Raw genomic sequence first — 22,470 nt, 5'->3', positions numbered from 1 at the left:
ACATGGAATCATGGAGTAACCTAAAAAAATGTAAACTAATAAAAATATAGTATAGATTTTAGTTTCTTCAAAATAGCCACCCTTATTGCCTTGGTGACAGCTTTTAACACTATTGGCATTCTCTCAACCAGCTTCAGGAGGAATGCTTTTCCAACAGTCTTGAAGGAGTTCCCACATATGCTGAGCACTTGTTGGCTGCTTTTCCTTCACTCTGCGGTCCAACTCATCCCAATTGGGTTGAGGTCGGATGATTGTGGAAGCCAGCTCATCTGATGCCCGTACACAGCTTGGAGTTGTGTTGGGTCATTGTCCTGTTGAAAAGAAATGATAGTCCCGCTAATCGCAAACCAAATGGGATGGCGTATCGCTGCAGAATGCTGTGGTAGCCATGCTGGTTAAGTGTGCCTTGAATTCTAAATAAATCACAGACAGTGTCACCAGTAAAGCACCCCCAAACCATCACACCTCCTCCTCCTCCATGCTTCATGGTGGAAACCACACGTGCTGAGATCATCCATTTTCCTACTCTGCGTCTCACAACGTTGGAACCAAAAATCTCACATTTGGACTCATTAGACAGATTTCCACTGGAATAATGTCAATTGCTCGTGTTTCTTAACCCATACAAGTCTCTTCTTCTTAATGGTGTCCTATAGTAGTGGTACCATCCATGTCCACATTCTGACCAGATTATTTAGTGCCGTGAGGAGCGTAATTATGACGTAGGGGACAGGGAGCTGTTAGCCGTGGTTCAAGCCCTAAAGGTGTGGAGGCATTGGCTTGAGGGGGCTCAACACCCTTTTCTCATTCTGACTGACCATCGTAACCTGGAGTACATCCGGGCAGCGAGGAGATTGAACGCTCGTCAGGCTAGGTGGAACATGTTCCTGACCCGGTTCGTTTTTAAGATCACTTACATCCCAGGGTCCCAGAACGGTAAGGCAGACGCCCTGTCCCGGTGGTATGACGCAGAGGAGAGGTCCATTGAGGCCACTCCCATACTGCCGGAGTCTTGTCTGGTGGCACCGGTGGTATTGGAGGTCGATGCGGAAATTGAGCGGGCTTTACGCACCGACCCTACTCCCCCAGAGTGTCCAGTGGGTCGGACGTACGTGCCGCTCGAGGTCCGTGATCGTCTCATCTATTGGGCTCATACGTCACCCTCCTCTGGACATCCAGGTATTGGCCGGACAGTGCACTGCCTTAGTGTTAAGTACTGGTGGCCAACATTGGCTAGGGACGTGAGGGTTTATGTCTCCTCCTGCTCGGTGTGCGCTCAGTGTAAGGTGCCTAGACACCTGCCCAGGGGGAAGTTACAACCCCTGCCCGTTCCACAACGCCCGTGGTCTCACCTCACGGTGGACTTTGTCACGGACCTTACCCCCTCTCAGGGGAATACCACTATTCTGGTCGTTGTGGATCGGTTCTCTAAGGCCTGTCGTCTCATTCCAATGCCGGGTCTCCCTACTGCCCTACAGACCGCTGAGGCTTTGTTCACCCACGTCTTCCGGCACTACGGGGTTCCCGAGGATATAGTGCAGGGGTGTCAAACTCATTTTAGCTCAGGGGCCACATGGAGGAAAATCTATTCCCAAGTGGGCCGGACCGGAAAAATCATGGTATATATAACTTAAAAACAGCTCCTTCAGATTGTTTTCTTTGTTTTAATACGATCAACATACAACATAAAGCTGGAGCCTGAGGACAGTGTGTCCAAAATAGTACAAGCACAACATCACTATTAATCATAAAACACGTCAAGTTTATTTGAAAATTCTAAAGAAAAAGAACACACAAACACACAATGCCTCAGTAATTAACAGAACTGTTTCACAGATCACAGAACTATATCAGGGTGTCATTTCTCAGGCAGAAATGTAGATAAAAATAATGAAATCCTGTTCCCCAAACAAGTGCAAGAACCACAGAGTCAAGAATAGGTTAAATATACAAATAAAATAAAATCAATTAAAAACAATAGCACATCAACATAAAAACATATAAACATAAAGCTGGAGCCCGAGGACAGAGTCCAAAAGCACAACATCACTATTAATCATAAAACACCTCAAGTTATTTGAAAGTTCTGAGGACAAAGAACACACAAACACACAATGCCTCAGTGATTAACAGAACTGTTTCACAGATCACAGAACTATATCAGGGTGTCATTTCTCAGGCAGAAATGTAGATAAAAATAATGAAATCATGTTCCCCAAACAAGTGCAAGAACCACAGAGTCAAGAATAGGTTAAATATACAAATAAAATAAAAACAATTAAAAACAATAGCACATCAACATAAAAACATATAAACATAAAGCTGGAGCCTGAGGACAGTGTCCAAAAGCACAACATAATCAAAAAACACCAAGTTGTTTGAAAGTTCTGAGGACAAAGAACACACAAACACACAATGCCTCAGTGATTCACAGAACTATATCAGGGTGTCATTTCTCAGGCAGAAATGTAGATACAAATAATGAAATCCTGTTCCCCAAACGAGTGCAAGAACCACAGAGTCAAGAATAGGTTAAATATACAAATAAAATAAAATCAATTAAAAACAATAGCACATCAACATAAAAACATATAAACATAAATCTGAAAGCGTTGCTCAAACTCCCGTAACAGTCCCGTTATTTTATCTTTGAACCGCTTCATGTCTGCCACATGTTGGGTCGCGCACACATTTTTCAGACAGGGGAAGTGAGCTGCATCACCACCGGCAAGTTGCGTCTCCCACAATGACAGCTTCAACTTGAAAGAACGTATGCTGTCATAATAATGCGTGACAACTTTGTTGCGCCCTTGCAGCTGTTTGTTCAAGTTATTCAGGTGCTCTGTAACATCCACCATAAATGCAAGGTCCGGCATCCATTCTGTGGAATGAAATTCTAACACTGGTTTGCCCTTTTCTTCCATGAACTGTTCAATTTCTTCTCGTAAATCAAAGAAACGCCTCAGCACAGCACCTCGGCTTAACCATCTTACCTCAGTGTGGTATGGCAGGCCATAGATGTGGTCTTTCTCTCTGAGAAGGCTGTCAAACTGACGGTGATTCAGGCTTCTGGATCGGATGAAATTAAGAGTTTGGATGACCACCTTCATGACGTTATCCATCTTTAATGACTTGCAACACAAAGCCTCCTGGTGCAAAATACAGTGAAAAGTCAAAAAATCACGTCCTCCATTTGCAGATTGCACTTTCTCTCTGAACTTTGTCACAACGCCTGCTTTTTTCCCGATCATTGAGGGCGCACCATCTGTAGCCAGGCTGACAGCGCGGGACCAGTCCACTCCGACCCTGTCCAGCGCGCCCGACGCAGTGCGGTAAAAATATCAGCTGCTGTCGTTGTATCTGTCATCGGCACCAACTCCACAAACTCCTCTGTGACGGTCAATGTGTCATCAACTCCGCGGATGAAAAAATGGCCAGTTGTGCAACATCTGTAATGTCCGTGCTTTCATCAATTGCAACCGAAAACGCAATAAATGACTTTACTTTTTGCTTCAACTGGCTGTCCAAATCCACTGAAAGATCGGAAATCCTGTCTGCAACTGTGTTTCTTGTCAGGCTGATTTTTGCAAAAGCCTGCCGCTTTTCAGGGCACACAATCTCCGCTGCCTTCATCATGCATGTTTTTACAAATTCACCCTCACTAAATGGTTTTGAAGCCACTGCGATTTCATTAGCAATGAGGTAGCTAGCTTTCACTGCAGCGTCACTGATGTCTCGGCTGTGAGTAAACACAGACTGCTGTTTCTTCAGACCCGCCAACAGTTCATTCACCTTCTCTCATCTCCGCTGTCCTTGAAAGTTGTCATATTTGTCGGCATGAAGACTCACATAGTGGCGACGAAGGTTATATTCTTTCAGCACTGCAACATGCTCTGAACACACCAAACATACAGCTTTCCCATTCAATTCCGTGATTAAATAGGATGACAATTTTTCTTGGAACACTCTGCACTCTGCGTCCACTTTTCTCTTTTTTGACAGAGACATATTGGGGTAATGAGGGTGCCAAAGCACATAATGTTAAAAGTAGAAGCCGTAATAAATATCGCGGGCAAAACAAAGTAGCTCATTGGCTGCACGTGCTTGACCTACTAGCTCTGCCCCGGTATAAAACAGTTTGCTTGCTCAACACAATTGCTATTGCGCCATCCAGTGGACGCAATTGGAACAGCAGTTTATTTTATTGAAATATTGCAGCGCATTTTTTTAAAATCATCTCGCGGGCCGGATTAAACCTGTTTGCGGGCCTAATCTGGCCCGCGGGCCGTACGTTTGACACCCCTGATATAGTGTCTGATAGGGGTCCCCAATTCACCTCTAGAGTCTGGAGGGCATTCATGGAACGCTTGGGGGTCTCGGTTAGCCTTACCTCGGGTTACCAACCGGAGAGTATTTTTTTTATTTTACCTATATTTAACCAGGTAAGCCAGTTGAGAACAAGTTCTCATTTACAACTGCGACCTGGCCAAGATAAATAAATAGTAATGGGCAGGTGGAGAGAGTGAACCAGGATGTGGGTAGGTTTCTGAGATCCTATTGCCAGGGCCGGCCGGAGGAGTGGTTGGGGTATATCCCCTGGGCAGAGATGGCTCAGAACTCTCTCCGCCACTCCTCTACTAATCTGACCCCTTTTCAGTGTGTGTTACGTTATCAGCCGGTTCTGGCACCATGGCATCAGAGCCAGATCGAGGCTCCTGCGGTGGATGAGTTGTTTCGGCACTCGGAGGAGGCGTGGAACGCTGCCCACGTACATCTGCAGGCAGAAGGCGAGCGCCGACCTCCACCGCAGTGAGGGTCCAGTCTACGCCCCTGGAGATCGAGTCTGGCTCTTGACTCGAAATCTGCCCCTTCGCCTGCCCTGCCGGAAGATTGGCTGGCGGTTTGTGGGGCCATTTAAAGTCCTGCGGAGATCGAATGAGGTGTGTTACAGGTTGCAACTGCCTAATGACTATCACATTAACCCCTCATTCCATGTGTCACTCCTCAGGCCGGTGGTAGCTGGTCCACTCCAGGAGAGTGAGATAAGAGAGACCCCTCCGCCCCCACTGGACATCGAGGGGGCTCCGGCGTACTCATTCCGGTCCATCGTGGATTCAAGACGTCGGATGGGGGGTCTACAATATCTCGTGGAGTGGGAGGGGTACGGTCCGGAGGAATGGTGCTGGGTGCCTAGGAGGGACATTTTAGATCCATCCCTCCTGACTGAGTTCCATCGTAGTCATCCTACGCGCCCTGCTCCACGTCCTCCTGGCCGTCCCCGAGGCCCGGGTCGGCACACAGCTGGAGCCGCGCGTCAAGGGGGGGTACTGTGACGAATTCCACCGAGACTGCTCCTCCTCCTTGTTCGGGCAGGCAGTACTAGCTGCTACCGTTTGATGTTATGTTTGGTCTTGTCTGATTAGTGCACCTGTTCCATATCTCGTATTGATGTCACCTAAGTTTCCTTTGGTTTTGTTTGTTGTGTGTTGTACGCCTGTCCGTTGGTGTAGGTTATTTGTTTTCTTGTTGTTAGTGCTTTTCGCACTGTTTTGCGTATTCGCTCGCCTCCTGTTTGTTGAGGCCCGTTGGATTTGTATTTTGCTCCTGTGACTATTAAAGTCGGATCAACTAAGCTTCTGTGTCCTGCGCCTGACTCCAACACCGCATCAGCCCCTGACATGTTGGGATTTGAACTAGCGCCCAATTGACTCCTGGAGAAATCTCCTTGTTCCAGAATGCACTGCGCAGCCCTTTGACGACATACAAAATGGGCATTAATACGATTCCAATGGAGTTTCCCCATCTCCTCAAAAGTTTCTCTGGCCTGTACCACACATTGCTGCAACGCACCAATATTGGATGCCAGCCACTGAAAAACCACAGGGGACACCGGTACACAGTGTCCTTTGCCCCTGCCTGCAGAGCACTGCTTTGCCTCAGTTTTGTAAACATTATGGTGAGGGACATAGATAGCTAATGTAATCAACCCAACTCTCACGTGGCACAACCGGATAGTGAATACCCTCGCTTTAACGTTAAAATAACAGCGGAAAAGCAGGCGGCAGTGCAGGACACTAGCAACCTCAAGGTTAGTGAGCACGGCATGTAGTAAACGCAGTCTCCAAACTCTGTAGAATTGCCAACTGAAGTGTGATGAGCAATTCTGACCATGGACATTGTGTGGTGAGCTTCCAGCACCTGCTCGAGTAGAATGACTCAAGTGGGTGCTACGTGGTGTGTGGCTATCGAGCGAACCATCTACAAAGCCGGAAGACAGAACTTGAGGGGAAAGCGTAGTGTTGCTGAGGATGCAGCTCAGATCTGACAGTTCATCATCCGCTCTTGATAACATCTGAACTACGTCAACGCCCAGAGAAATTACCATCCTGACATTTAAAATTGTTTAAATGACTAATGTTGGTGTTGACTGCTATGTGCTTCATACAACTTAATATAGATCGTTAACGCTGTAATATATCACTTTTTGGGCAACTTGACCAAACCACAGAAATGGGTTGTAGATCTGTCCCTCAATGAAAGAACGTCTAAACGGTACATCTGTTGCGCGCTGTCTATGCATAGTTTTATACACCGGCATCAGCTGAAAAACAAGTTTGTTATAAAACTATTTCACAGCGGTTGAGACAGTACAACAATACTTGTTTTGTTAAACTGAAATTAGGCAAACCAGAATAGGGACCGTCGTTGTGGTGCTCCGCTCATCCCCAATAAAAGCGGCATTTCACACCTCATGCTAACATTTGTTTCATGTGATCAAGGTTTGGAGAGTCTACACGTTGTATTAAAACTTCTTAACCGTCCATGTCCACATTCCGACCAGATTATTTAGTGACAATGACATTCCCAAAATAATATGGATTAAGTCCATTAGGCCTACTGAGGTCATAAGTCAACAGTTCTACCTGGCAATGATTTTTAGAGGCAGGTATAATTGATTAGACTGTCCAGATCAGTTCACACTTGATAGAGATCGACAAAATGCGTGCTTGACTACAGCCGGAGGTGGTCAGGAAGAGCTGATCACAATGAGTATTTTACTAGTCTACAACTGTGGGCAGAGAATATGGACATCAAGACAAACACATGTTAGTGCCAGGTGTAAATGAGTCTTCAGTGAACAGTGTAAGAGAGACTACAGGACACATGTTCAGTAATATTGGTGTGACAGTAGACATTTAGTAATATAGAACTAAAGACACCAAGTCTTGGATTCATGCTGCTTAGTTTAATTCAGACCAACCACCACAGTTCAGAATTGTTTAAGAAACGCTTTAGCACAAAAGGCACAGGTTTACAATGATTTGAAGTTGATTTTGGGGGTTGGAGGAAAATAAACTGATCCACTCGATGAAGAAATCCCAGAAGCCTTCAGGTTCCTCAGGGAAGATATCCTGCAAGACAAACATTTCAGTCAGCACCAGCATTCAAGCACCAGCACCAGCACTCAAGCTCACAGTCATGTGTGCGAGCATGTATATAACTCACATTTAGTCACAGGTGTAAGCCACCTCCAGGTACTTATAGGTTCCGACACAGGGGTCTCCAAACACAGAGTTGGATGCCGGGACGACACTGGCTCTTCCCATCACACCTGTGTTTAAAATACAGGTAGAGGTTATCACTACAGCCAATGAGTGTACAGGTAAATACACACCGTTGGTTCCCGTACCTTTGTGCCATCTTACTGGTGGTGGATTGGCTGAGGCAGTTGGTGTTGGTGAGTTGGTTAGCGGGGCGCCCAATGGAACACACGTTGCGTTGACGACGACCATAGTTGGCACTCTGGATATGGATCTTACCTTCATCTGAGGGAGACGAGGAGGAGGAAGAGATAGATGACGAAAAGGAAGAAGGCCAAGGCTGGGTGTTTGTGTGGGCTAGAGACCAATATACACAACACTACATGAGAACGGAGAGGATACCGTACTGTAGTGTTGACCTGCTTACCACATTGTAGTTGAGAATCAGAGCCTTCACATATGGTGCTGCTTACTGCAAGGACAAACAGGAGTTACACCACACTGGCCTGACAAATAAAGGCATACTATGGCTTGGTGAAGTGTTAGTGATGGGCACTAATAGGGAACGTTGATTAATTAATGTTTAGGCATAAACAGAGTTGTAGAAAGTTAAATGCATTATCTTCAACCGTTTTACTGTGGTTTAAGCTCCTTATGAGACGTCGTCATCTCAAACTGCTCAGAATGTAAGAGCAAACTGGTTAAAATTTGCTAGTCGTACCGCTAGACCAAAGCTATATTTCTATACAATTTGTGCCCGTGCCGTCTGAATAGCTATAAACGAGATTTGAGCTAGCTAATGTTGGCTGAAACAGATGTTCACTGTTACACCAGATGAAGTGCGCGCAATAGTCAACTAAGCCACAATGTAAAGGAGACCTTTGTGGTACGACTAACCATCTTTCTTACCATGTGCTAACTGGCTATTTGAGTTAGATATGTACATATAACTAGGAATAAAGTGACAGGGAGTAGAAGCCTGCTGGTTCCAGACTTGGTGCCGCAGTACCACTTGCCATGCAGTAGCAGACAGTAGGACTTGGGTGGCTGGAGTCATTGAAAATGTAGGGCCTTCCGACAACGCATGGTATAGAGTTCCTGATGTCAGGGAGCGCGGTCTCAGTGATGTACTGGGCCGTACACACTACCCTCTGTAGCGCCTTGCGGTTGGATGCCAAGCAGTTGCCATTCCTAGTGGTGATACAGCCAGTCAAAATGCGCTCAATGGTGCAGCTGTAGAACTGAGGATCGGAGGGCCAATACCAAATATTTTTAGCCTCCTGGGCAGGTTGGAGAAGAGGCATTGTCGTGCCCTCTATACTACTGCTTGTGCATGGACCATGATGGATTCTTAGTGATGCGGACATTGAGGAACTTGAAGCTCTCGAAAAGCTCCATTACATCCCAGTCGATGAAAATGGGGGAGTGGTCGGCCCTCTATTTCCTGTAGTCCACAATCATCTTCTTCGTCGACGTTGAGCGAGAGGTTGTCATTCTGGCGCCACACTGCCAGGTCTCTGACCTCCCTGTAAGCTATGCTAACGAAAGTTGTTGCCGGCTACTTTGTTCCATAACCACCGTTTGTGGGCTAGCTAGGGTTAGTTAGGAAGTGAGTGTGGTGTAAAAGTGGAGAAAAGAAAAGGGCATGTATTAAAACACATGGTGGCCATAAAACAACATTCACAAGCTGGTCCCATTGGTGACCCAACCCATTCTATGGCTTTGCTAGCCATCAGCAGAGTGCGCTCTTTCACCGAAGTATTAAACAATATCCCAACATGCCTCAGTCATACAGATATTCAATTTAACAATACTGGTGCCCACCACCAAGTATTATTAGCACAGACTGACTTGCTACTTGCTGTTGGACACAGGAGTATTTGGTGTCCAGGTACTTATAGGTTCCGACACAGGGGTCTCCAAAAACAGAATTGGATGCCGGGACGACACACTGGCTCTTCCCATCACACCTGTGTGTCAAAGACAGGTAGTGGTCATCACTACAGCCAATGGGTGTCTACAGGTAAATACACACCACAGGTTCCCGTACCTTGCTGCCATCTTACTGGTGGTGGATTGGCTGAGGCAGTTGGTGTTGGTGAGTTGGTTAGCGGGGCGCCCAATGGAACACACTTTGCGTTGACGACGACCATAGTTGGCACGCTCGATATGGATCTTACCTCTATCTGAGGAAGAGACGGACAACGAAAAGATGGATAAGGAACGAAGGAGAGGCAAGGGTTGGCATCGTCGGTGTAGGTAATCTACAGTATAAAACACAGGTGATAGCTGAGTATATACACTGTTCAGTAGTGGTGACTAGCTTACCACATTGTAGTAAAGCATCAGAGCCTTCACATGTGATGCTGCGTGCTGCCAGGACAAATAAACAGGAGTTACACACCACTCACATTAGCTTGGTGTAGTAGTATCATCATCATTATTACACACAGTACCTCCATCCGTTAGTGCACAGCAAGCTGCAACCAGCACTGAAACAACATCACACAGCCAGTTCAGCAACAATCCACATCATATGCATTTGGACCGTGAAGCTAGAAATGAGCATTTGTCTCCATCCTCAAGCATTTGAGATATTCTAGTGTATTAAAGTAGTAAAGTTTAGCATTTGGTCTCATATTCCATGCATGCAATGTGACTAAACTTGTTAAACGCATTTGTAGTTGGTCATAGATACTTTTTTGCCTAAAAGGAACTGAATGGTTAAGGTTGTCATTTTGAAGATTACAATACTTCTCAACACGTCTACATACATGCAGATGCTACCTTGAATTAATAGTGATGTGTGAGGAAGTTAAAGGAACAAAGATGATACCCCATAAAAATACTAACCTCCCCAGTTCTTGATAATGTGAGGGGTTGACATGTGCCCTTGTAGCCTGTCTCACTCATGCTTTCTTAATCATGGCATTAATTTAAAAGTATTCAGAAACATCTAGAAAGATAATAACTCCAGTCACTATTGGGCAAAACATACACCAAAACACACTGCAAACGCAGCCAAAATACCTTGTAGAGTCACATGTTTGATGTAGTCATTGTGTGCTAGGAATATAGGACCAAATACTAATCTTTGGACTACTGTAATATACTATAGGCAAGTGTCCTGACACTTTTGACAAATTCACAAGGTGGCTCTAGATACAGTGCTTGTTTCTAGACGGATAAACAGATATGTATTAAAATACCCTCCAATAAAGAGTTGTACCATCATCTCATGAAACATTCAAGCCCTGTCAAATGTCTATTCCCATACTATCAGTCTCCCTCCACATTTCCTGCTGTACTATCAAATTATGGAAATACTGAACTTTAACTTAACGCATCATACTGTAGACATCAAATCATATGACATGTACATCAAAAACTCTGAAATACAAACTCAAACATTTAGTGATATGTATTCTAACCTGCATCATATACAGAAGTTGTATACTCACAGGTGACCACCGTCAGTCTGAACATGATGTCAGGTACAAGCGTGGTAGTAGCAAATATGATGAAACTGATGGTAACTTGACCTAATACACCTGGTATTTATGTTATGTGACATGTCTTAATTAACCCAGCTGTATCTATTTGTCGCCAGGTGCACCTCATTGCAATTAGGGGCTGGGCTTTGCTGGTCTGTACCAGGCTTTTGTGTCAGTCTCATAGAGTTATATAGAGGACTCTAGATGGCTAAAAACCATTTTGGCATGAACATTGCCATTGAGGGCTTCCACCAATTTAAAGTAGTCATCTGGGTGGGGCTTCCTGGTTAAGGAAGAATCACATGGGCCACGTTCAGTTGCAAAACCTTCTCGAGCGTTGCCAATATAAATTTCATGAATAGAGCCAACGTATTTCCTTATTATTACTATTATTATGTCGGAGAGACATGTTTGTTCACCATTGCACAGTTCTATTACATTTACATTTACATTTTAGTCATTTAGCAGACGCTCTTATCCAGAGCTACGTACAGGAGCAATTAGGGTTAAGTGCCTTGCTCAAGGGCACATTTACGTCATTTAGCAGACGCTCTTATCCAGAGTGACTACAAATTGGTGCATTCACCCTATAGCCAGTGGGATAACCACTTTACAATTAAATTTCATTATTATTATTATTATTATATTTTTTTTTGGGGGGGGGGTAGAAGGATTACTTTATCCTATCCCAGGTGTTCCTTAAAGAGGTGGAGTTTCAAATGTCTCCGGAAGGTGGTGAGTGACTCCGCTGTCCTGGCGTCGTGAGGGAGCTTGTTCCACCATTGGGGTGCCAGAGCAGCGAACAGCTTTGACTGGGCTGAGCGGGAACTATGCTTCCGCAGAGGAAGGGGAGCCAGCAGGCCAGAGGTGGATGAACGCAATGCCCTCGCCTGGGTGTAGGGACTGATCAGAGCCTGAAGGTATGGAGGTGCCGTTCCCCTCACTGCTCCATAGGCAAGCACCATGGTCTTGTAACGGATGCGAGCTTCAACTGGAAGCCAGTGGAGTGTGCGGAGGAGGGGGGGTGACGTGAGAGAACTTGGGAAGGTTGAACACCAGACGGGCTGCGGCATTCTGGATGAGTTGTAGGGGTTTAATGGCACAGGCAGGGAGCCCAGCCAACAGCGAGTTGCAGTAATCCAGACGGGAGATGACAAGTGCCTGGATTAGGACCTGTGCCGCTTCCTGTGTAAGGCAGGGTCGTACTCTCCGAATGTTGTAGAGCATGAACCTGCAGGATCGGGTCACCGCCTTGATGTTAGCGGAGAACGACAGGGTGTTGTCTAGGGTCACGCCAAGACTCTTCGCACTCTGGGAGGAGGACACAACGGAGTTGTCAACCGTGATGGCGAGATCATGGAACGGGCAGTCCTTCCCCGGGAGGAAGAGCAGCTCCGTCTTGCCAGGGTTCAGCTTGAGGGAAGAGTTGATAGGATGGAAGAGGAGAGAGTAGTTGGAGAGAGAGAGCGAAGGTTGCGGCGGTGCGTTACCATCTGTGTAGGGGCAGAGTGAGTAGTGTTGGAGGAGAGCGAGAGAGAAAAGGATACAAAGTAGTGGTCGGAGACATGGAGGGGAGTTGCAGTGAGATTAGTAGAAGAGCAACATCTAGTAAAGATGAAGTCAAGCGTATTGCCTGCCTTGTGAGTGGGGGGGATGGTGAGAGGGTGAGGTCAAAAAAGGAGAGGAGTGGAAAGAAGGAGGCAGAGAGAAATGAGTCAAATGTAGACGTGGGGAGGTTGAAATCCCCCAAAACTATGAAGGGTGAGCCATCCTCAGGAAAGGAACTTATCAAGGCGTCAAGCTCATTGATGAACTCTCCAAGGGAACCTGGAGGGCGATAGATGACAAGGATATTAAGCTTAAATGGGCTAGTGACTGTGACAGCGTGGAATTCAAATGAGGAGATAGACAGATGGGTTAGGGGAAAAATTGAGAATGACCACTTGGGAGAGATGAGGATTCCTGTGCCACCACCCCTCTGACCAGATGCTCTCGGGGTATGCGAGAACACATGGTCAGACGAGGAGAGAGCAGTAGGAGTAGCAGTGTTTTCAGTGGTAATCCATGTTTCCGTCAGCGCCAGGAAGTCGAGGGACTGGAGGGTAGCATAGGCTGGGATGAAGTCAGCCTTGTTGGCGACAGAACGGCAGTTCCAGAGGCTGCCTGAGACCTGGAACTCCAGGTGTGTGGTGCGTGCAGGGACCACCAGGTTAGAGAGGCAGCAGCCACGCGGTGTGAGGCGTTTGTGTAGCCTGTGCGGAGAGGAGAGAACAGGGATAGGCAGAGGCATAGTTGACAGGCTGCAGCAGATGGCTACAATAATGCAGAGGAGATCGGAATGAAATGAACTAAACATCAGGGAAAGGAGAGAGCAGGCCTCCCTCACCAAAAAAAAATATATATATATATAACTCTCCCAACTTCCACCTCAGAAACTATAATTGTTTCACTGAACCACCCGAGTAAAACTCTCCCAACTTCCACTTTAGAAATTAGAATTGTTGTAAACTACAGCAGACTGTTATCAGTAGCTGTAATTAAGTACAGCAGCTACCAATCATCTAACGTTAATGCCTCGGATGAGGTTAGAAAAACAGCTGAATGGTAGCAGCTAGCTGGCTCAATCACAGGTACTCTTAAGCATGAAATAACATTGGAAACAATTAACCACAGTTGCAAAAAGTTACCAGTAGCTACCCGCTAGCTAGCTAGCTAGCTTTGTTGGTCCAAGTAGTGGGTAAGCTAGCCTCGTGCTTCGCCGGGGTCCGCCGAATACAGTCCTTACCTACAATAATTACCTACAATAACCTTCAATAACTACCTGAGTAAGCTACCTATAATACCAAACTACAATACCTACCTACAATCTAAATACATGGTTTAAGCTTAACTCAACACCATATAAGAAGCCAAGCTTACCTTTCATAACGCAGCAATGATTAAACGTTGGGTAGCTAGCACAAAGATATTGTATTTAGCTACCACAGTACAGCCAGCTGGTAGTGTTGGCTGGCTAGCAATGGCTACTGTGTTGACTTTGTTTGAAAAACGGCGTCGCTGCGAACGAATGTAGCTGGCTAAAAGGGATATTGTTTTTAGTTGCAACCGTTGCTAATAGCAACTCGCCAGCTAATCCAGGAGGTGAGTTAGCTAGCTAGCTTCGTGCTACACCCGGCACCGCCGAATACAAAAGTAACCTACAATAACTACACAACAGCTACCCACAACAGCCCACGATGCCTACCTATACTACTTAATAATATACAGCCCACGATGCCTACCTAAAGTACCTAACTACAATCTAAATACATAGTTTAAGCCTTACTCGACAAGCCCAAGCTATGTATAAAGCCAAACTGGCAGACTGCAGTCAGTAGCCGAAATTAAGTACAGCAGCTACCAACCACCTAACGTTAATGATAATGAGGTTAGAAAAACAGCTGAAGGTGGCAGCTAGCTGGCTCAATTACAGGTACTCTTAAACCTTCCAAAACGTTGCGTCCTGCTGAACGCGCCCCATTATTCCATCCGGGTCATCAGGAGGGATCAGCCAATGAATTATACTCGTGAGCAAACATTGCATGACTGTAGGTGGCAGAAAATCTCCAACTTTGATTTAATACCTTTTCAAACAACACTATGTGGCAGTGTGCACCTTTTAGTTTGTTTGCCAACTCATAGAAATAGTAGAAAAAGAAAATGGACTACTTTTAAATGAATATTGACTCAATATTGCCTCAAATTTGATTTGATTTGCTTTGAATGGAGCTGCCCGTGCGCTCACAGACTCCATAATGGGACACATATTAGATGATATACTGTATCTATCATTCTCTATGGTCAGATCCCCATGAGGTATACTTCTGGTGGCTGGGTGTCCTCTTCCTCACCTCACCACCATCTGGAGAGCCCTGTGGTTACAATTTCCATACACTGTAAACCCTAATAAGTTCACAAAACTCAAAAATTATTTTGTAACAGATTACACAAAAATATTTTAGTGATGTTTTTAAATGTTTTAAGTTTACATAAAATAAAAATTACATTTACAGTTGCCTTAAATTATCTCAATGTTATCTTATAAATATTGATATTCCTCAACTTATAATTAGGGAGTAATTCACTCAAAATTTCCAATATTTTTCAACTCATATAATGTGGGAAATACACTCAAAATTTTCAATATTTTTCAACTCATATAATGTGGGAAATACACTCAAAACGTTCAATATTCTTCAACTCATAAATGTGGGAAATATACTCAAAATATTAAATATTCTTCAACTCATATAATGTGTGAAATACACTCAAAATTTTCAATATTCTTCAACTCATAATGTGGGACATGCAATCAAAATTAATTCTAAATTGAAATACTGATGTCGGTCCATTACACAATTATAATCAGCGAATAATGTTAGAAAACATGAATGTGACACCACAGTGACAATTTAACTTTTTTTTTATTCAACACAATGTGCTTTTAAAAAGGCACGAATCAAAAGGAGCTCAGTCAAAACAAAGTGCTTGTCATAAATTAAAACAAAAAGGAAAAGGAAATGACTCCATAAAAACAAAATGTGTTTTAAAGTACATTAAGTGTTAATAGTTCCATATTCTGATAGTGGTCATTGCTACAGAGGGTAGATTCAGTATTTTGGGTCTCCATATCACATTATTCAGTAAACATTATGATAAAAACTCACAAAGGCTTCATGATAAAATTCAATAAGATTCTAATTATAATCCATCCTCAACAGCAATGACAACTATTAGAATGTGGAGCCATTTAAAACGTTTTGGCACTTACTGTACCTTGAAGGCTGCAACTCACTTTTTTAAATAAAACATTCAAATAAAAGTACTGGTTTCTACTGTGCCGTACTTCAACTGGCAACATCAAGGTAAGCATTAGGTCACACAACATTAAACATGTATAGTGCATGAATTCAACAGTCGTTTCCCACAAGTACAGTACAAAAACTTGGGCTTGGCAATACGTCAATGTTGTGATATTTATCTATTAACAATCAATGTATTAAATCTGAGGTAGAAGAGGCAAACAGTGTAACATATTAATCTTCAGTGTAATAATATGAAACGTTTGGGTGTCAAGAGCAATCTTCCATCTATGTTGTAAGCGCAGAGAGGTGTTTTGTCATTTAGCTCTGATAGGGTGTGAACAGCCAGATTGTTTGGGAAAAGTTTGTAAGATCTCAGGTGTTCAATGTAGTGTGATGTGTGCTCTTGGCAAAGAAAGACAACACTACTGTTAACCAGGAGAACCTGTTCAATTCTACAGTAATTAGGCAGTCCTCCCTCTTGTCCCACGGACAAAAACATTCCTACATCATAATCAGTTCCATCAATGCAGACCTTTGATGTGCTGTAAATAACATTGCTTGCTGTTATTTGTTCAATGTATGTCTTGACAACATTTGGAAGCATTGATACCAGTACAGAAGAGACATTTGATGTCTGCTGGTGAGGTTTGAAGAATCCGGAGGCACTGAGATGGTATGCTACCATGTATTGATGCCTGTCTGCAAGTGTTTTTAACACATTTTTTAAGTTTTGTGTGTCGTGTACAACTCTCTTGAAAAAACAGTGTTTACCCTCAAACCTCATTGTCCACAAGTGTACAAGGGGCCCAAAACGGCGTACAAGGTCAGGATAGTGCTCAATGTAGTGATGCTTAGGACGGAGTTTGAAATCTGGAAAGGCTTCTTTCAGCATCTCTCTATGATCCTGTATCTTGGACTGTAAATACTGGATGGACTCCTCTGTGAATTCTGTGCACAGCGATAACTCTACTACCTCTTTTAAGTCCATTAGCACAGTCCATGCTCCATCCTCTTCAGGAACTGAAGTCCCAATAATCAAAGGGAGCAGTCTAAGCAATGTGGCATTTTCATGGCCGTTACCACCAATGCTTTTCTTTACAGCGAAGGTCTGTGGTATTTTATGAGGTTTGTCAAGCTTGTCTGTGTGCTGGTATGGAAACGATAAAATTCTCTCGTTCAAATATTCAAGGGTGAAGTATTTGCAACGGATCATCTCTCCGATACACAGGGCGAGCTCTACGGGCACAATGCCCTCAAAAATATCGTGGAGGGCATCAGGTGGAAAGCCAGTGACCGTATGAAAATGCTCTAGATGCTGGCTCAGGACACAATTTGCCTGAACACCATTCTGACTCTGACTACCCCCATGCATTACAGCATGCACATCACTATTATGGCTGTCTTTTGTCCTAAGACTGAACTCGCCACTTGCAACTTCATGAGTCTGAAGTTTAGCTTGTGTCGCTGTGCAGAATCTGCAAAAATATTCTGCTCTAAAAGACTTTGAAAAGCCTGCCAAATCATGGGCTGCAAGATTGTCAGACACCACACACATGACTGTTCCTTGAACTACCTTACCAATAGACTCAATGAATACCCCATCTTGTTCAAGGGTACAGAGGTCTCTCAACAAAGGACCAAGTGCTTTTTCATAGCCAAATGTCTGTATGTCAGCCACTTTACATAAAGCTGCAAGCTGAATTACATGCAGGGCTGATCGGTATTTACTGGCAAGATCAGCAAGAGTCCAGTATACTGAACAGATTTTGTGTATTTTCCGTGATGTGCCAAGTGGATTGGCTATTTCCAAATCATCAATGTACAAAATGAGTGTTATCGTTAACTCATCTAAAGACAGGAATGTGTTCTCTTTGAAGTACAAGCCATCTTGGTGGCTTACATAATGACTGTTTTGTGCCACTTTTGTTTCTTTAATTTTGTCCAGAATATCTGTATGATTGAAGATTTTTTGTATCATCTCCAGAATGGGAACATGCACTGCTGTGTGTCCTGGCTGTAGCAGATACTGTACAGGCTTTACCACAGGGTAATTATTTTCGATGAAGGTTTTCCTTCTCTTGGTTGAGGATAACTGCTTCCCCTTAGCTGTGGCACTGACAATAATATTACTGTCCATAACAGTACTGACAACATCATTTAGAAGTGTTTCACTGACAGTGATGTCATGACTCTGTAAGACCTCTCTAATATCTTGTTTGAGTATCGGTTGGGACAAGGAAAATATCTGAGTCAAATGTTCCACTATCTCCTGAGATGCCATGTCAGATACATGAAGGATAGATTGCATCTTTAGGAATAACGATGCCAAGTTATGCTTCAACTGGGCTCTTAAAGTGTCTGTGTCACACTGACCGTTCACCTCATCAAGATCAAATGTGTCCGCATACCCTGCACTGTGACTTTCAGCGTGTTCCCCAAGACTTTCTGCTGCAACTACAACTGGGGCACTATCATTGTCTGCCAATACAACACATTCACCAAAGTCTGAATCACCACCATGTTTTCTACTTTTGTGTGCATTAAACGCTGAGTGGCATTTGTTCTGTAATTACAATTCTTGAATGGGCATGCTACCATCTCATGACTTCGTAAATGACTTCTCAAATGACCCAATAGAATTTCCTCAGAAAAGGGCTGCTTGAAGTTACACAAAGGACATGTAAAAAAACCACATGCTCCTTCAGTTGCATCTACTCTACATGAATCATTATGACATCTTGACAGATGAGCTTTCATCGCTTCGAATGATGGAAAAGTACAAATGCAACTGTCATAGAGACATGGCAGGGGGGATACTCTTGAATATTGGCTATGCAGTACAGTATAGTGCCAAAATAATTGTCCCCGGGTATTTGAAGTTGCAGAACACAACTTGCACTTCCACTCCATTGGGCCAACTTCAGCCTGCAATTTAAATATTTTCGATTAAAGTCTAAACCATTTCAGCCCTGTTTTGCACTTTTGGCTATTCAAAAGTTAATTAAAAAAAAATAATAATAATAATAATGATGCCAACCAGTTAACACATCAGTAATTTGATTAAATCTGTTCTGCTGCAAAAAAAATCTAAACATTGTGAATAACTCAAGGCGAAAATCTTTTTTTTTTTTTTTTAATTAGTACACAATTTACAAAACTCACCTATTAGCACCTGTCTGATGGTGAAACGCTGGCTCTCTGTAGCACTCTTTGTAGTCCGATATCTGTACACAACATGCGCACAAAGATGATTTGTTAATGTTCAAAAACATTTTAAAAATAATAATGTGAATATATAGATAAAACGTTTCCAAATCTATCAAAAACATTCATTGTACACTAATTATAGTAAAAATGAAAATGTTAAAAGATAAGCAAGTTAGTTATTAACAAGCAAAGCATCAAAGTTGTGTGCTCATAGATCTGCTATTTCTGTTGTTGTTCTTTGTATTTAACAAAGTATTAATAAAGGGTTCAAGTGATCAACTGTTGACCCCACAGTTGAGATAAAAACATTTAGATAAATAGCAAAAGAATGACTGTGGAAACACATAAAATAAAACCAATTATTAGTAACACTATTTCATAATACATCCTACCTGAACTGTTAAAAGGATTTCGAGATGATCTCACAACCACACACTTGAGCCTAGGAAGAAATACAAACACAGGCCTGGTTAGCATCATGATAACACACTCACATTATGTTGTTTAGCATTGTTTCGTTTCACGCTAGCACACACGTACACACAGCTCGATAACGTAAAATATTTACTGTGTAAGGCAGACACTTATTGAAATAAGTATACTCACAGTGCGCACTTGCATTACCGGCGAACAGCGAAAACTCATGGACCTTCCTCCACCGTCAATGTCCCGGGCAAACATGCATTATGGGAAATGTAGTTCATCCAGGAAACCCGCTGATAACGTTACACCGTTGTAAGATGATGTAACGTAACGTATTTGTTACATATTTAACAACTTCTAAAGTTACAATTACTTGGATTTTTTTAACTATTTACGACAAATATTCACTGTGCACATTGTACAAATGTATTCCCAGTTCCACATTTAAGACTATCGAAATTCATTTTTTTTTAAAACAACAAAAACAACATTAGAGTTACTTACCAAATCAGAGGTGATGATAAGATGGCGCTTAAGAAAACGAGGGCAATAAGACTAATGATAAAAACGGAGGTGGTGGTGGTTTCAAGCGGGAAGCATAAAAGTGCGCATTGCAAACAAATTAAAACAAATTAAACTGTGTTCCACATCCACACGGGCGGCCCAAACATCCCCGCATCAAGGCAAATTCAAGATGGCTGACTCAGCTTTCCTGAGGGAGAGATGACCCACCACCAGAACGTCATGACGTCGATAACGTCATGACACTACCTAAACTTTTTGAGCGTTCCACACAAATTACCTATAAAATATTGAGCCCTCTTCAATTAAAGTGGCATAAATCTCAACAGAGCTCAACACTTTATAGTTTGGTCAACTGCATAACGACATTTGACTGTTATGACCTTATTACTTATGAGCTAGTACAACTGTTTGGGATTACAGTGTACCAGGCGGTGTTACAGCCCTACAGGATGCTCTCAATGGTGCAGCAGTAGAAGTTAATTTACATTTTAGTCATTTAGCAGACGCTGTTATCCAGAGTGACTTCCAATTAGTGAGTGCATACATTTTTCATACTGGCCCCCCGTGGGGTTCAGACCCAGGGCCCTGAGCTTAGTGAGGACATTGGAGGGCACTATGGCGTTGAAGGCTGAGCTGTAGTCGATGAACTGCATTCTTACATAGGTATTCCTCTTGTCCAAACGGGATAGGGCAGTGTGCAGTGCGATGCCGATTTCGTCATCCGTGGATCTGTTGGGGCGGTATGCAAATTGTAGTAGGTCTAGGGCAGGACTCTCCAACCCTGTTCCTGGAGAGCTACCATCCTGTAGGTTTTCAATCCAACCCCAGTTGTAACTAACCTTATTCATCTTATCAACCAGATAATTATTAGAATCAGGTGCGCTAGATTAGGGTTGGAGTTAAAACCTACAGGACAGTAGCTCCAGGAACAGAGTTGAGAGCCCTGGTCCAGGGTGTCGGGTAAGGTGGAGGTGATATGATCCTTAACTAGCTTCTCAAAGTACTTCATGATGACAGAACTGAGTGCTATTGGGCAATAGTCATTTGGTATTTTATTAGGATCCCCATTAGCTGTTGCAAAAGCAGCAGCTACTCTTCCTGGGGTCCACACAAAACATGACATAATACAGAACATTAATAGACAAGAACAGCTCAAGGACAGAACTACACACATTTTTTTCAAAAGGCACACATAGCCTACATATCAATACATACACACAAACTATCTAGGTCAAGTAGGGGAGAGGAGTTGTGCCGTGAGGTGTTGATTTATCTGTTGTTTGAAACCAGGTTTGCTGTTTATTTGAGCAATACGAGATGGAACGATTCCATGCAATAATGGCTCTTTATAATACTGTACGCTTTCTTGAATTTGTTCTGAATTTGGGGACTGTGAAAAGACCCCTGGTGGCTTATCAGGTGGGGTAAGTGTGTGTGTCAGAGCTGTGTTTAAATTGACTATGCAAACAATGTGGGATTTTCAACACATTAATGTTTCTTATAAAAAGAAGAGGGGATGCAGTTAGTCTCTCCTCAACTCTTAGCCAAGAGAGACTGGCATGCATAGTATTTAAATCAGCCCTCTGATTAGTTCAGTTACCTTTATTTTCTTGGGTACTGGATCAATTGTGGACATCTTGAAGCAAGTAGGGACAACAGATTGGGATAGGGAGATATTGAATATGTCCAGTACCCTGCCCTGAACCTTAGTCACTGTTACTAGCCGGCAATCACTCGGTACTCTACCCTGCACCTTAGATGCTGCTGTACTATGTACAAAGCAGTGGAGGCTCCTCAGAGGAGGAAGGGGAGGACCATCCTCCTCAGTGAATTTCATTAAAAATAAAATTGTAATTTTTTTTTACATAAAACTGTACTAAATATAATCACGTCACCAAATTATTGATTAAAACGCACTGTTTTGCAATGAAGGTCTACAGTAGCCTCAACAGCACTCTGTAGGGTAGCACCATTGTGTAGCCAGAGGACAGCTAGCTTCCATCCTCTTCTGGGTACAATGACTTCAATACAAAACCTTGTAGGCTCTTGGTTCTCACCCCCTTCCATAGAGTTACACAGTAATTATGACAACTTCCGGAGGACGTCCTCCAACAAATCAGAGCTCTTGCAGCATGAACTGACATGTTGTCCACCCAGTCAAAGGATCAGAGAATGAATATAGTACTGAAAGCATAAGCTACAGCTAGCTAGTACTGCAGAGCATAAAATGTGGTGAGTAGTTGACTCAAAGAGAAAGAGTAGTTGAACAGTTTTGAGCTAATACATTTATTCCAAAATGAAAGAGAAGCAAGATAGAAATAGTCAGTTTTTTTTCACTAACTTGGCTAGCATATGCAGCTACTGAAACACCCTGCTCAAACAGAGACATGCTGTCACGTTCATTGAATGACGGGTCAGACCAAGGCGCAGCGTGAT

At 43.4% G+C, this 22,470-nt stretch overlaps 1 long non-coding RNA gene and 1 pseudogene across 1 annotated transcript; both read right to left on the bottom strand.

Moving 5' to 3' along the window:
• Positions 1-7,231: 7,231 nt before the first annotated feature.
• On the bottom strand, positions 7,232-11,075 carry LOC121578811 (annotated as a pseudogene).
• Positions 11,076-18,709: 7,634 nt separating this feature from the next.
• Positions 18,710-20,225, bottom strand: LOC121577914. Its single transcript, XR_006002708.2, has 5 exons — positions 20,014-20,225; positions 19,702-19,802; positions 19,479-19,528; positions 19,042-19,103; positions 18,710-18,804 (listed from the first exon to the last, which is right to left on the bottom strand). It is a non-coding gene; the product is annotated as an uncharacterized LOC121577914 (long non-coding RNA).
• Positions 20,226-22,470: the final 2,245 nt, after the last annotated feature.

This window comes from Coregonus clupeaformis, chromosome 12, assembly GCF_020615455.1.
Source record: "Coregonus clupeaformis isolate EN_2021a chromosome 12, ASM2061545v1, whole genome shotgun sequence".
NCBI lineage: Eukaryota > Metazoa > Chordata > Actinopteri > Salmoniformes > Salmonidae > Coregonus > Coregonus clupeaformis.
Note: the sequence above shows the minus strand (reverse complement) of the source record. Positions and strands in the feature narration are given on the sequence as shown.